Below are 16310 nucleotides of genomic sequence, written 5' to 3' on the forward strand. Positions count from 1 at the left end.
AAATATTTTACAAGAAATTAGTTGTACTTTTTTTTGTGACATCGTCTAAATTAAAAATTAACTCGGGAAGATCGGACAAGTCAAAAGTGGTCAGCAAAGAGTTTGAAGAAACGAATCATTATTACGATTCAAATCCCGTAAATCAGTTAGTTATCGCGATAACTAACTTATCAAAATCAGTTAGTTATCAAGAATCCCTGATTCGAATCACATTAATCTTTCAGTGAATCCGAAGTCAATAATTATTAAAAACAAACATCAGACATAAACGAGTATTTTTATGAATCACTGCAACGCAATGCCAAAAGACCATGACAGCCACTTTTGTTTAAAATGCCGGTACACATAAATAAAAATGATATATAAGCATTTTATATTAGTTTATATATTCATTTTGTTTCACGTTGTTGAAGTAGTTATGTGAAGTGAGAGGGTATCGGATCCGTAACCGTGGACTCAGCGGTCTGAATCCAACTTTACATACATATATATTTTTTTTAGCTTTTTTTAATTTTCACACAGAATTTCTGTCGTTCACGAGTTGTTACCTGAAGACACTGGAAAAGGTGTAGCTTTCTGTCAGCGGTTCATGTCATAACTCGGACGGGGATGAATTCAACGATCGGTTTCGATCCGACGAGGCACGGTTCCATCAATATGGAACTACCATGAAAGCACAGAATTCACGCATCTCGCGTACGGAAATCCACATCAGTGCACTAGTCTCCTCTCCGCGGACAAAAAATGGGAGTTTCGCGTGCAATATCAGTAGTTGAAACTTCACGACATTCTTTCCGGCACTGTGAACTATGAGCGCTACATACAGACGGTGCAACAATTTGTAAACACTATACCTGCAGAACGGATAGATTATACGTGGTTTTAATAGGACAATGCTACGGCTCATATAGCCGACATATAGCCGCAAAGAACTAGAGTTGGGAAAAACTAATCATTATAATGATTCAAATCACATAAATCAGTTAGTTATCGAGATAACTAACATATGTTAGTTATCAAGAATCCCTGATTCGAATCAATTAATCTTTCAGTGAATCCGAAGTCAATAATTATAAAAAACAAACATCAGACATAAACGAGTATTTTTATGGATCACTGCAACGCAATGCCAAAAGACCTTGACAGCCACTTTTGTTTAAAATACCGGTACACGTAAATAAAAATGATACGTTTAAGCATTTTATATTAGTTTACATATTAATTCTGTTTCACGTTGTTGAAGTAGTTATGTGAAGTGAGAGGGTATCGGATCCGTAACCATGGACTCATCGGTCTGAATCCAACTTTAGATACATATATATTTTTTTTAACTTTTTTTAATTTAAATATACTGATTTATTAATAATTATTAACCTCTGTAAAAAATTTTGAAATAAACTCAAAAGTACATAAAATTTTATTTTACTAATAACTTCTGATTTTTCTTCATATATAATTTTTTATTATTATTGAATTGCTATTTGTTGTAAAAGGTTTTTACAATCAGAGGTTAATAATTTTTTTATACCTGTACTTTAAGTTTCTACATAGAAGATTAAAACCTTTTTGCAACAAAACAAACTAACATCTGACTACAAGTTTGGCTTTCAAACTTTTCATAGTACCATCGAACAGATTCATAGAGTTCTTTCTAATATTCAGATAGTTTCAGACAAAGAACGTCTGCTCTACTATTTTTTTTTAAATCTGCCAAGTCTTCAGATTAGGTGTAGCACACTGGCCTTTTTAAAATTAATCAACATCTACCTTTTCAGTATTTTAACATTTTCAGTTCTTTTTTAAGTAATAGATATTTCAAGGTTAAATCCAAACTGAATTGTCTCCACTATTTTCCATAAATATATGGATTGCTCAAGGAAGTGTAATATTCATACACTTCCAAATATGCCAGTTTCTCCCAACACTGTAATAGCTCCCTTTACTTATGTTCTTTGCTTGTACTGCGTGAAAATAATTGAAGCATCACCAGACACCGTGTCACAGCACCTTCAAGAATAGTTAAACAACACTGAAGCATGATGGAAGTTGTGGCAAATAAAGTCTAACGAAAATAAAAGTACACATTTAGTTTCACTCTCTGAACAAATGTCCACTTGTTATAATCGATGACATTCAGCTACCGCAATCAAATTCTACAAAATACTTTGGTATTCATCTTGACAAAAGGCCCACATTTGGAAAAACGAGAAAAACTGAATATTAAATTTTGTCAGTTGTACTGGATTGTAAATTTAAAGTCAAAATTATCGCTGAACAAGTTAATTATTTACAAAGCCATCCCTAATCCAATCTGGATTTATGGCAGCCAGTTATTGGGAATATTAATAAAATTCAATGTAATTATATTACATTTTCAATCCAAAGTTTTTCACAGCTCACAGATTTACCTTGGTCCATTACAAATAAGAAAGTACACGACTCTTCACATACCTACAGTTATAGAAAGAATCTCAATTTAATAATCAAAGCTCAACGGTCATCCAAATGTACTGTCAATTAACCTTTTAAATCAGATTTGACACTTACATCCTACTGACCTTTTTTAAAATTCAAGATTTTTAAGAAGTCAATCCTTCTAAGAGAAGTAAGAAGTAATTATTTTTTAACTTTTGCCGTTGAGTTTTTATCCTTGAAGACATTTGTAAACATTCATTCACCTCATTTTTACATTTGTCCTGAATGAAAAATTATGGATATCTACTAGCATTAAAACAAGTTTATATCAGCTGTTATTTATTTCAAACACATTCTAAAATATGTTAAACCAATTTAAAAAATAAACCACCCAATAATGTCATCTGATGTCAGTGTGAAACAGCTGCAATGTAGACTATTTCCTTACTCATTTCCTGTCAGATCATGACTGTTTCAGGTCGAACCTGTAGTGAAGCGAGTATGATTTGTGCTTTTATTGAGGCACCCTCGACAATGTTGAACACGTGATCTTCGTGTGCATCAAATGGACTAAACCAAGGGTGAGGTATGTAACGGACCTGTTAGACAAGAATAACATAATCGAATGTGATTTCTGAGTTAGTGAGGATCCCCACTGCATTGAGGGGGGGGGAGTAGAATGGTGGCCAGCCTGCTGGAATGGTGGGCATCCACCTACGTCAGTTAAATTTGGTTAGACCACATTCCGGAGGCTAAACAGAAAAAGAGAGTGAGGTAGTGTAGTGGTCATTAGTCTAGCAACCACTAGACTGGGCTGGGCTAATAGTTTCTTTTCATGGTTTACAGATACAAATGGTATCTTTACATAGAACTAGTAGTTAATGATTTAAAGAACAATTTAGATCCAGAGTAACAGTGCAAGGTGAAAAGATAAAGATGCAACGATTTGCTGATGATATAGTAATTCTAGCTGAGAGTAAAAAATATTTAGAAGAAACAACGAACATCACGGATGAAATCCTACGCAAGAACTACTGCCATGAAAATAAACAAGAACAAAATGAAAGTAATGAAATGTAGTAGAAATAAAGTAAATGGACCGCTGAATATAAAAATAGGAAGAGAAAAGATTATGGAGGTAGAAGAATTTTGTTATTTGGGAAGTAGAATTACTAAAGATGGATGAAGGCAGGAAATTCCAAATAAATAAATAAATAGAAAATGCCGATTAGTAGAGGCGAAACGAACTTTCAGTAAGAAATATAAGTTGCTTACATCAAAAATTAATTTAAACATCAGGAAAACATTTTTGAAAGTGTATGTTTGGAGCGTAGCTTCATATGGAAGTGAAACTTTGACAATCGGAGTATTTCCAGAGAAGAAAAGAGTAGAAGCTTTGAAATGCAGCGCTACAGGAGAATGTTAAAAATCAGACAGGTGGATAAAGTGACAAATGAAAAGATGTTTAGTCAAATCAATGAAAAAACAAGCATTAAAAAATATATAGTTAAAATAAGAGACAGACTTATATAGGCCACATATTAAGGCATTCTGGAATATTCGCTTTCATATTGAAGGGACAGGTAGATGGTAAACATCTTGCAGGCAGGCAATGTTTGGAATATGTAAAACAAATTGTTAGGGATGTAGGATGTAGGGAGTTTACTGAAATAAAACATTTGGCACTAGATAGGGAGTCTTGGAAAGCTGCATCAAACCAGTCAAATGACTGAATACAAAAAAAAAGAAATAAAGGCATAGATTTATCTTTTAATTTATACTCTTTTGATTTCTTAATTCTTTATTTAGAGTTTATAAATCTGATTTCTTGTTTCTCTATGTTTTAAAACCTTCTTTCTAAACTGTTAAGAAAATTTTTCTTAAGTTTTTTCTAATCAATCACCTTTTTCAATCAGTTTTGTTCTTGTGTAAATGTTTTATATATAATTATGGAGTATTATTGACTTAAACGTGGTATTTAAAAATGGAGCTTCTTCAATAACTACCTTATCAGAAAGAGAAAGCCGATAAAAATTTAGCCAATTAAGAAACATTTCCTTTTCTGTATCTCAGATTTCACGTTACATTCAACGCCCTCACAGATGGCTTTTCAGTAACTATCTTATCAGCGAGAGAAAGCCGATAAAAATTTGACCAATGACAAGAAGAATTCACTCTTTCGTATCACAGATTACATCTAACATTCAACGCGCACACAGATTATTTCTTCAATAACGACTTCCTCAGAAAGAGTAAGCCGATAAAAATTTAACCAATGATAAGAAACATTCTCTCTTCAGTATCTCAGATTAAACCTAAAATTCACCGCCTTCGCAGATTACTTCAATAATTGCCTTATTAAACAGAGAAATCCGATAAAAATTTAACCAATAACAAGAAAAATTCTTTCTTCCATGTCTTACATTACACCTAAAATTAAACGCCCTCACAGATTACTTCATCATAATTACTTTATCGGAGAGAGAAAGCCGGTACATTTTCACGAATGACAAGAAACAATCTCTCTTCCGTATCTCAGATTGCACTTACCAATCACCTTCCTCATAGCTTCCTTGGTCAATAACTACATTATCAGAAAAGGAAAGCCGATAAAAATTTAACTAATGAATTGAAACATTCACTCCTCCATATCTCACACTACACCTAACATATAAGCTCTCACAGATTAATTCTTCAATAACTAACTTATGAAAGTGAGAAATCCGATAAAAAATGAGTCAATGAGGAAAAACATTCACTCTTCCGTATCTGAGATTACAACTAACATTGATCGCCCTCAGAGATTACTTGTTCAAGAACAAACTTATCAGAAAGAGAAACCCGATAAATTGTAACCGATTGCAAAAAACATTCTCTCTTCCATATCTCAGATTAAACCTAAAATTCACTGCCTTCACACATTACTTCATCAATAACTACCTCATGAAAGAGAGAAAGCTGATAAAAAATTTAAACAATAACAAAAAGCATTCACTCTCTGTAACTCAGCTTACACCCAACATTCAACGCTAAAAATTAATACATCATAACTACTTTCTCAAGAAAGAAAGCAAATAAAAATTTAGCCAATGAAGAGAAACATTCCCTCTTCAGTATCAAAGATTACACCTAACATTCAACGCCCTAAAGATTACTTCATCATAACTACTTTATCAGAGAGAAGAAAATAAAAATTTAACGAAGGACAAGGAAGTTTCACTCTTCCATATGTCAGATTATGCCTAGCATTCAATGCCCTAAAAATTACTTCATCATTTCTACTTTTATCAGAGAGAGAAAGCCAATAAAAATTCAATCAATGAAAACAAACATTACCTCTTCTTTATCTAAGATTACATCTAACATTCATCGCCCTAAATATCAGTTCATCATAACCACTTTATCAGAGAGAGAAATCCAGAAAAAATTCAATCAATGAATAGAAACATAACTTCTTCTTTATCTCAGATTACACCTAACGTTAAACGCCCTAAAGATTACTTCATCATAACTACTTTATCAGAGAGAGAAAGAAAATAAAAAGAGAGAAAAAGAAAATACAAATTTAACCAAGGACAAGGAAGTTTCACTCTTCCATATGTCAGATTACACGTAGCATTCAATGCCCTAAAGATTACTTCATCATAACTACTTTATCAGAGAGAGAAAGAAAATAAAAAGAGAAAGAATGAAAATACAAATTTAACCAAGGACAAGGAAGAATCACTCTTCCATATCTCATACTACACCTAATCATCCTTTGCCGTAAAGATTACTTCATCATAACTACTTTCTCCTGACAACTCGATAGTCATTTGGCGAACAGGCTTTAAGACAACAATACAATCGGTGTCGATTATCCATTCTAAGGCATCCAAAAATCGAAGAGCTTTTGGAATTTCAGATATCGTAACGAACAATGGATCTTTAAATAGCCTTTCCAGCATCATTAAAATAGAATTCCACCTGGTCCAGACATCCTGTTTAATTTTTAATACAGGTTATCCCACGATCAGTTATTAATTTGCTTGTTGCCGTAACACACTACGTTTAAAATGCGAACAAAATACCTGAATTTTTTCAATAAATCTAAGTACTCTATGTTCTTTTTACCATCATCTTGTACAGGGGTAACTTAAGCTTGTGAGCCACACACGGACGGTAATGCAAATTTAAATGTTCATTAATCGCATTCTTTATTTTACATCCGTTGTCTGCAACTATTGCCACTATTTTATCGGTGATATTCCATTCTTCGAAAATTGTTTTTAACATAGAGCCGATTGCCACTCCCGTTCGAGCAACTGATTTTTCGCGAGTCGCCGGTACAATTGAATGATGTTTGTTACCGCGTGTTAAATGTAACAAACAATTTATTGCCATCGGTCCACCAAATATCGGTAGTTACTGAAACATGTTTTATTGAATTTAAGATATTTTTAACTTTTTCCGACGTTCGAGAATAAATTTGGGGTAGCATTGTACACGATAAATGTTTCCTACTACGTGACGTATACAACCGGTTCAATTTTTTGTATAATCTAAAAAACCAGAATTTTCAACCGACGATAAAGGTTGAAAATCGGTAGCTACAACCTTAATGTTGCACATATCGATTGCACTTTTTTCTGCGATAGATAATTATTTTCATAGTTGTTTTTTAGGCGGAGCTATATTTACTTTATTAAATTTAATTTTACTACCTTGTGTTTCGGCTGATGATATGGAAGGAACGCGATCCGCTATTACTGGTACTGTGCGTCGGTGAGGTTGATTAACCGATGAAGTAGAAGTTTCAGAAGTATTTTCTCTTTCGTTATTATTATTACTCTAAAATCACCTGACCATTCGATAACGTAGACTGGAATAAAATGTTCAACATTTTAAAAAAATTAGTGTTCAAATACAGAGATAAAAGAACAATTGCTAACATGTACAGGAACCCAACAGCAACAGTAACAGCAACAGCAACAGTATTGAAGTGTTCTTCAATAGAACATATGAAAGAAGCCGTAATAAGAAAGGGAGTCCGACAAGGATGTTCCCTATCTCCGTTACTTTTTAATCTTTACGTGGAACTAGCAGTTAATGATGTTAAAGAACAATTTAGATTCGGAGTAACAGTACAAGGTGAAAAGATAAAGATGCTACGATTTGCTGATGATATAGCAATTCTAGCCGAGAATAAAAAGGATTTAAAAGAAACAATGAACGGCATAGATGAAGTCCTACGCAAGAACTATGGCGTGAAAATAAACAAGAACAAAACAAAAGTAATGAAATGTAGTAGAAATAACAAAGATGGACCACTGAATGTGAAAATAGGAGGAGAAAAGATCATGGAGGTAGAAGAATTTTGTTATTTGGGAAGTAGAATTACTAAAGATGGACGAAGCAGGAGCGATATAAAATGCGGAATAGCACAAGCTAAACGAGCCTTCAGTAAGAAATATAATTTCTTTACATTAAAAATTAATTTAAATGCCAGGAAAAGATTTTTTGAAAGTGTATGTTTGGAGTGTCGCTTTATACGGAAGTGAAACTTGGACAATCGGAGTATCTGAGAAGAAAAGGTTTTTGAAATGTGGTGCTGTAAGAGAATGTTAAAAATAAGATGGGTGGATAAAGTGACAAATGAAGAGATATTACGGCAAATAGATGAAGAAAGAAGCATTTGGAAAAATATAGTTAAAAGAAGAGACAGACTTATAGGTCTCATACTAAGGCATCCTGGAATAGTCGCTTTGATATTGGAAGGACAAGTAGAAGGGAAAAATTGTGTAGGCAGGCCACGTTTGGAATATGTAAAACAAATTGTTAGGGATGTAGGATGTAGAGGGTATACTGAAATGAAACGACTAGCACTAGATAGGGAATCTTGGAGAGCTGCATCAAACCAGTCAAATGACTGAAGACAAAAAAAAAAAAAAAAAACAATAAATAAATAATAATAATTCATTAATAACAAAAATATATATATGAAAAAAATCAGAAGTTATTAATGAAGTAAGATTTTATGTAATTTTCATTTTAAAAAAATATGTATATGTAATATAATAGGCGTACAAAGAAGTCATGTGGTGTCCAGATCAGATATTTCCTGTATAACACAAGTACATCAGGGAGGCTTCATGGAGAAAATCTGAAGTTTTTAATCGAAAGAGTATCATAACTTAGAGGAATACAAAAAAACTATTTTCAAGTTAAAATAAAAAATTAATTAGATCTCTGAACGGGTATGGGGTGGGTTTCGAAGTAAATAATACGGGATTTTTTCTTTACCTTCTGTTCACTAAAGATCACGTTTCCAAAATTTAGATGGGGCTTGTCGTATGCTAAACATGTGCTTTTATCAGTCACATTCAATACGGTGTTACTTTCAATATAATTTATTATAAATGTATTTTTTAAATGTTATTAATAATTTTTTTCACAAAAAATGCTTTAATTTGCTTTAAATTTGTATTTTCAATTAGAATTGCATTATCTTAAATTAATTTCAGTAGTTTTCTTAGGAAGACTGATTATTAGACTAATTAAATAAGTGAAAATCTCATTTTAAGTGAAAGTTTTTCTGTGTAATATTTTATGTACTTTAATTTCCGTAAGATTGATAATAAGTTTTAAAAATAACAAAAATAATTTAATATTAGACAACATATATAATAGTCTATTGTTAAAAACAATTGATGGCGAATGAAATTTTAGATGGAATAATTTTTCATTACAATTTTGTTGTTTAAAAATAGTGGTTTGTTGAATATGTCTATCAAGGTCGTTGCCGTAGTGTGGGAAGGGAGAGAAGCTTGAGTGTGTAAATAAAAAACATGAAACGTATGACAATACCATTCGTAATAGGAAGCTTGTATATGATGTGATGGACAGACGCTGTTGCCATTTAAACTGATTTACTATTGTAACATTTAAACTGTTATGTTGCCACTTCTTCCGTTGTGGTCCCGTAGCCGCCGAGCTTGGCATTAGACAAATCGCCGCATTGCGTTTTTTCGTATTCAATACGTTTACGTAGAAGATGAATAAAAATAATAATTTTTAATATTTTGGTAAAATTTTTATTATCTATTTTTTTTTTTTAATTTAATAACGAATCAATATATTATAATTTTACTATTAAAAAAAAAAAAAAAAAAATTCTGCATTTACACCCTCGGGCTGCTGTTCATAAAAATATAGATCATAGGAAAGTAATTTGGAAGTCGTAAAAATATTATGGGCATTTTACTAAAAATGAATTAAACTTGCAAAATTAATGATTGCCTCCACTAGTAGTATTTTATGCATAAAGTTTTTTTTGGAATCTTTGTAATTTTTTTTATTATTTTCATTTCTTAAAAATTAAATAATAATAATAAATTGTACTTAAGTTGTATTATTTTTTTATCGTTATATTTATCCGAGATATGATAAGGCGTAAATTCCTCAGGATTGAACAATGAGCAGCGCCCGTGTGAAGTTAGATACGATAACTAATTGTACTACATTGCATCTTGAGTGAAAAATAATATTACTGTCTCTTTTGACAAATGAAAAATGACAAGTGACAAATGAAGAGGTATTGCGGCAAATAGATGAAGAAAGAAGCATTTGGAAAAATATAGTTAAAAGAAGAGACAGACTTATAGGCCACATACTAAGGCATCCTGGAATAGTCGCTTTAATATCGGAAGGACAGGTAGAAGGAAAAAATTGTGTAGGCAGGCCACGTTTGGAATATGTAAAACAAATTGTTTTACATATGTAGGATGTAGAGGGTATACTGAAATGAAACGACTAGCACTAGATAGGGAATCTTGGAGAGCTGCATCAAACCAGTCAAATGACTGAAGACAAAAAAAAATTTATTATTACCCAATTCTTCATTTAACTGTAAAGAATGTTTCCGTTTTAAGTGCTCTTTGAGGTTAGTAATATTGTCGAAAAACATTAAATGGTTTTTTGTTTTTTTTTGCAAATTTTACAACAAACACTTTTGTTGTCTTCATTTTTAGTAAACAATGTTTAAACGATCGATGATTTCCCCCTGGTTTCATAATTCTACTTCATAAATAAAACTTAAAAAAGAAAGTTTCTAAACGGCTAAATTATATACGAAAAATAATCAAACTCGATAAAACCAAAGTTTAACGAAATAATCTCTAAACGAGTAAATTCTAATAAGTAATAATTCCTACAATACTAAAATAAATGAAAAATTCTGTACACCTAATCAAAAAACTAAAGAAACAAAATTGAAAAACGCAACGCTAACTGAAACTGTGACAAATAACACCGTAAGAATACCCAATATATAAAAACAAAAAACAAGTTACCAAAATATTAGGTACTGATTGACAACGAGATAATAATTTAAATAAAACCACAGCATCTGAAGAAATTAATGTTTAGGGAGCGATTAATAGCGGCGCCAGTAGCCCGTAGACAGTCAAAACTTATTAAATGATAAATTACTCAAACTAATGTATCTTATTCGATGTTTGTACTTGTGGAAAAAATAAGTAACGTTCATATTTCGAACGAATCATCGATTATTTATATCGTTCCATTACTAATACCTCTATTATTAAAATCAATCGATTTTGCCCATCCCTAGAGACGAGAGTCGTAAAATAAACAATTAATAGCGGAGTTCGTACGTAGTAGCAACGGTATTAAAAGTGACACGATAATAATTGTAGCTCGAACCGGGTCGCTTAGTTTTTAAATCTCTCATCCTGTTCATATGAAAGTAATTTCGCTCCCTAATTGATAATTTTCAGTACGTTTTTGAAATAAAATAAACTGTAAAACAATCGCGTAAAGAATTACTAAACAAATAGTAAAATATGCGAAGTATACGACTTAACTGAATTTCGTTGTAATAAAACAGGTTTGGCTAATTATCCTTTGAATTATTAAAATAAAATCTATTAGGAATTCAGTAAAAATAACGTTTGATAAATTTAGTACGCTTCATTAAAAGAAAATGGTAATAAAATAGAAAAATTCCAGTACGTTACGTAACTTGACTTATTTCTCTACACCTAGCGGAAGCCTGTTTGGAAACATCTTGGATTTAAAATGCATTACGATTTTGATTCGACGAAGTAGATGCGTACATTACAGACGCGAAAGAAACAGACCACCGTGTGAGAATTCAGATCGGCGAAACCGTTAAAAGATAGTATAAAAACCTTTGTTGTACAGTTAAGTTTCTCAGTTAACAGAATAATCTACGAATTACGCATAAAAGGCGACGTAATTTTTTCCACATTAAAGTAATAACTGAAATCGGTCAACCTAGTTTAAAAATGAGTCGGTTCTAAAGTTATTTAATAATAAACTCCATTGCCCGGTCAAGATAGGCCGAATATACATATTTTTTTATTCACCATCGTTTGGGAAGCGAAATAACGGTAAGTACGAGTTAAATCAAGTAAATCAAATAACTGTAAGAAAATCCGTAACAATGAGGACTTGGAATTTAACGTTTGAAATACCGATGTTTTTTTATTACATTTCATTCGACGTACAAGTGTAAAAATTACTTACGGCTAAAAAGTTTCACACAAATAACTTTCTGATGCTAATCTAACGTGTCACCTACTAAACGGAGAATATTAGAGGAAAATCCTTCATTATATAAAAAAATATAAAAATATATATATATACACACACACACACACATGCACGCAGCCAACACTGCTCCATATTGTTGGTAAGTACACCATATCCCGCCAAAATTTTAATGCACATAATCAGAAAATGTTATAAAACATTACGTATTACGGTAAGATAAAAATAAGAAGTAACAAACTTAATACAAAATAATTCCAAATAGTAATTAAACAATAAACTATACGAAATACTGAGTACTTTAACCCACAAATTACTTTAAATAACCGCACGTGGAAGTCAGTATAATAGCTGTTGTTATATATCAACACAAAAAAATATTCGAGAAATTCAAAAAAAAATTTTAGAAAACTTTTATGAGGAAAAAGGATTTCCCATTTAATGAAATATACGCGTAAGTTTAACAAACCTTTTAATTATAATATTATATTTCTTAAATAATATTTTTAAAATTTATACTGGGATATCGACTTGGAAGAATTTTATTCGCTATCAAAAATATCATGCGTTCACGTTTAACGATGAAATTTAAACAAGCAAAATAATAAATCGATTTGAAACGGGAAATATTCAAAACGGAGACAAGATGAGGTATATTGTAAATATTTTACCCTATAAAAAATCATAGACCGCTGGAAGCAGTCAATTGATTTATAGAACACCAGAAAGTTTAAATTCGTGTAAAATTTTCGTTCAATCTGGTCAGTTCTTTCTAACGATTGAATTTTAACCGATTCAATTAACTATCAAAACCGCAAAAATCAGATATAGCTAAGCCTGGCGCACTACGCCTACTGCGATGCAAGGAGTGGTCAACTGCTGAGCGATTGCCGCGCTCTCTTCTACGTTTCAAAAATGGAATCGCTCCTATTTCTGTAGCGGAGAGAGAATTTTATAAAGTAACTTTTTTCATCGTAAACTCTACGTTAATATATACTCTAAACATTATTTTTTAACACACGTGAAGTCAGTTGAAAATAAAAATAAAAGAAAAAAATCTAACAAAAACGGATCCAGAAATGGCCTAATTAAATCGATTTATACGATAAAAACAAACTTGTGTTAATTGTGTATCCACCTACTAAAGGGAAGAAATATTTTTAAGTTAATTACTTTATGTGCGTTTTGTATATGAAACGCACAACATATGTGTCTCCAGGCACAAATTCAGCGTAAATGAATAATTATATTAAGTAAAAAAATAATATATTTTACGTATTTAAAAACAAACTCGAGAGTATAACAAATATTTACCGATTTGATAAATTTATTTTTTATTTTTTCTAATTAATTACTATCCACCCTCGTGTTATATTTATAATAATCATTACGACAATTTTATTTTAAACGAAATAAATTAGAGAAAAATAAACCGTTTAGAAAAAGACATACACGTAGTGTAGTTCTTTGCATGTATAAATTAAATTATTAACACTGACATATTTAAATACGATACGGCAGCTAGGCCCTCCGGGCGGGTTTCTCTGGCGGGCAGCATCTCAGTCCAAAACCGATTACCTCTTGTGTGAAAATGTTTTTTTTTTTTTTTTTTGAATGATGATAATCTATCAAGGAAAAGCGAAAAAATATCAGCAAATCTTTGCGATTAAATTTGGTTTAGGCATCTTTTAAAGATAGCACGCTCTCAACATTTTCAAGATTCACAATATCCATGTGTAAATTCACTCGATACGAGAGCTGGAAAGCTTAAATATAAATTAAATTAATTAATTTATCGTTTATATAATATTCGATTTACGAAAAAAATTATCGTAATACGAAACTAACCTTCCTCGACACAATAACAAAAGAAAAGTCGGCTGCAAAATCAATAAATCGCTAAGGAGGATATATAGGATTCAAAAATCTTCTAATTCTGACCTTCATTGTTTACCGTTTGATTTGACCCACGTGTTTTGCCTATATGCATGTTTAATTATCTACAAGGCCAAAAACAAAATCATAAATACGATTTATGATTTTGTTTTAATACGCAAAAAGTTAACGTAATTTTTCCCGCGTAAAAAAATTAACTGAAATCTGTCAACCAAGTTCTAAAATCGGTCGGATCCAAAGTATTTTAACAATAAACTCCACTGCCCGGTCAAGGTAGACCGTAATTTTTTTTTTTTTTGTCTTCAGTCATTTGACTGGTTTGATGCAGCTCTGCAAGATTCCCTATCTAGTGCTAGTCGTTTCATTTCAGTATACCCTCTACATCCTACATCCCCAACAATTTGTTTTACATACTCCAAACGTGGCCTGCCTACACAATTTTTTCCTTCTACCTGTCCTTCTAATATTAAAGCGACTATTCCAGGATGCCTTAGTATGTGGCCTATAAGTCTGTCTCTTCTTTTAACTATATTTTTCCAAATGCTTCTTTCTTCATCTATTTGCCGCAATACCTCTTCATTTGTCACTTTATCCACCCATCTGATTTTTAACATTCTCCTATAGCACCTCATTTCAAAAGCTTCTAATCTTTTCTTCTCAGATACTCCGATCGTCCAAGTTTCACTTCCATATAAAGCGACACTCCAAACATACACTTTCAAAAATCTTTTCCTGACATTTAAATTAATTTTTGATGTAAACAAATTATATTTCTTACTGAAGGCTAGTTTAGCTTGTGCTATTCGGCATTTTATATCGCTCCTGCTTCGTCCATCTTTAGTAATTTTACTTCCCAAATAACAAAATCTTCTACCTCCATAATCTTTTCTCCTCCTATTTTCACATTCAGCGGTCCATCTTTGTTATTTCTACTACATTTCATTACTTTTGTTTTCTTCTTGTTTATTTTCATGAGATAGTTCTTGCGTAGGACTTCATCTATGCCGTTCATTGTTTCTTCTAAATCCTTTTTACTCTCGGCTAGAATTACTATATCATCAGCAAATCGTAGCATCTTTATCTTTTCACCTTGTACTGTTACTCCGAATCTAAATTGTTCTTTAACATCATTAACTGCTAGTTCCATGTAAAGATTAAAAAGTAACGGAGATAGGGAACATCCTTGTCGGACTCCCTTTCTTATTAGGGCTTCTTTTTTATGTTCTTCAATTGTTACTGTTGCTGTTTGGTTCCTGTACATGTTAGCAATTGTTCTTCTATCTCTGTATTTGAACCCTAATTTTTTTAAAATGCTGAACATTTTATTCCAGTCTACGTTATCGAAAGCCTTTTCTAGGTCTATAAACGCCAAGTATGTTGGTTTGTTTTTCTTTAATCTTCCTTCTACTATTAATCTGAGGCCTAAAATTGCTTCCCTTGTCCCTATACTTTTCCTGAAACCATAATATATAAACCATAAACCATATATAAACCATAATATAGACCGTAATATATTTTCTAATTCATCACCGCTTGAGAAACGAAATAATAAGTAAGTCGAGTTGAATCGTGTACATCAAATAACTAAGAAAATAGGTAACAGTGAGGACTTGCAATTTCGCTTTTCAAAATAAAACATTTCATTTAACGTACGCTTTTAAAAATTACTTACGGCACAAACGTTTCACACAAAAAACTTTCTGATACCAGCCTAACGTGTCAGATATTAAACAGAGAATATTAATGAAAAAAAACCAACGTTATAGCAAAAGAGGTTAACAAATATGCATATTTACAAAAAAATAAAAATAAACGGTTTTTTTAGAATCACAATTTTGATCATTTTCAAAAATTATATTTTAACACCGAGATATAAATTAAAATTTTACCGCACAAAAATATACGCAGTAATTACATCTATAACATTAGTAAACCTAAAGGTGATTTTAACTTCAAAAAAAGAAGAAACATGACGCCTCATTGTGCGCAACAAGCAAATTTATTTATTCTTTAAACAAACAGTATATCGCTTGGAATAAATACTTTTCTATTTATAGCCTATCGCCTTCGATCGATTTTCTTTATTTGTACGAAAATAATTTGAAAAAATGGAATAGCATATATTTTTCTGGAAATTTTGAACCGATCCGAAACTTCTTTCGTATACTACATCGAAAATAAATTTAAAAAAGATTTCAAAGGACGTAAATTAAGAAAATTAATTTTGTACAAAAATTTGTTTAACTTGAAACAAGGGTTTAACCGGTTTCTTCTCAGAGAAATCTAAAAAATTGTCATTGTAAAAACAAATGTTCTTACACTTCGAACGGCGTTATCCCGCTTTAAACAAAATATTTGTTTAACGATTAACTCGTCGGTTATACAAATTGTAGAACAATAATAACAATAAATAAATAAAGACTGAA

General features: G+C 31.5%; 1 protein-coding gene and 1 long non-coding RNA gene across 3 annotated transcripts in view; one reads left to right on the plus strand and one right to left on the minus strand.

The window, feature by feature from the left end:
• LOC142333780 (uncharacterized) overlaps positions 1 to 16310 on the minus strand; it is a 67469-nt gene that overhangs the window by 35835 nt on the left and 15324 nt on the right. The window lies entirely within an intron of this gene.
• The window catches only part of LOC142333782 (uncharacterized), a 33685-nt gene continuing 18592 nt past the window's right edge, over positions 1218 to 16310 (plus strand). Inside the window, exon 1 of the long non-coding RNA XR_012758689.1 lies at positions 1218 to 1292. This is a non-coding gene — a long non-coding RNA (uncharacterized LOC142333782). The remainder of the gene's footprint in view (positions 1293 to 16310) is intronic.

This window comes from Lycorma delicatula, chromosome 13 (genome assembly GCF_047948215.1).
Source record: "Lycorma delicatula isolate Av1 chromosome 13, ASM4794821v1, whole genome shotgun sequence".
Classification (NCBI taxonomy): Eukaryota; Metazoa; Arthropoda; class Insecta; order Hemiptera; family Fulgoridae; genus Lycorma; species Lycorma delicatula.